Genomic DNA, 793 nt, shown 5'->3' on the forward strand with positions numbered 1-793 from the left:
ACTGATAATGGTTACTGGAGTGGAATCAGATCGTGTGTTAGAGATTCAGGGGTTTGTAAGAAGATTGCAAGAGATTTAAATGGTGTTCCTGAAACTCCTCAGATGTTTTACTTCAGAAAGCTTACTCCTATTGAGGTATGTATATATATATTTATGTGTGACACTTGTTTTACTTTGACTAGTTTGTTAATTAGAACCTAGTTGTATGATTTGTATTTGTTTTAAATCTGTAGTCAGGATGTTGCAAGCCGCCAACAGATTGTGGCTATACGTACGTGAACGAGACGGTTTGGATTCCAGGAGGAGAAATGGTGGGACCGAACCCGGACTGTATGTTGTGGAACAATGACCAGAGAGTACTCTGTTACCAATGTAGCTCTTGTAAAGCTGGTGTTCTTGGTAGCTTGAAAAAGAGTTGGAGAAAAGTATCGGTGATCAACATTGTGGTTTTGATCATACTTGTGATCTTCTATGTCATCGCCTACGCGGCTTACCGGAATGTTAAGAGGGTTGATAATGACGAAGCGGTTGGTGAGGCAAGGATGACCAAATCTCATCCTAGTCATTTTCAAATTTGATGAGACTTGACTAGTATAGTTGTGTTTCTAGTACCCTGTTATGGTTTATGTTGTTGTTTTTACACATTTACTTTTTCGTGTTGTTTTCTTTGGATATGATACACATGCATGATGAAGATCGCTCTTGTATATTTTTGTGTTGCGGTTAGTATCTAGCAATATTATTACTGCTTAAACATATGATATGCACCTTAAAGTAAAAAAATAGTTTAAAA

At 37.2% G+C, this 793-nt stretch overlaps 1 pseudogene; it reads left to right on the forward strand.

Annotated features, from left to right (window-relative positions):
* The window catches only part of LOC104763605, a 2,597-nt pseudogene extending 1,852 nt beyond the window's left edge, over positions 1-745 (forward strand).

This window comes from Camelina sativa, chromosome 18 (assembly GCF_000633955.1).
Source record: "Camelina sativa cultivar DH55 chromosome 18, Cs, whole genome shotgun sequence".
Lineage (NCBI taxonomy): Eukaryota > Viridiplantae > Streptophyta > Magnoliopsida > Brassicales > Brassicaceae > Camelina > Camelina sativa.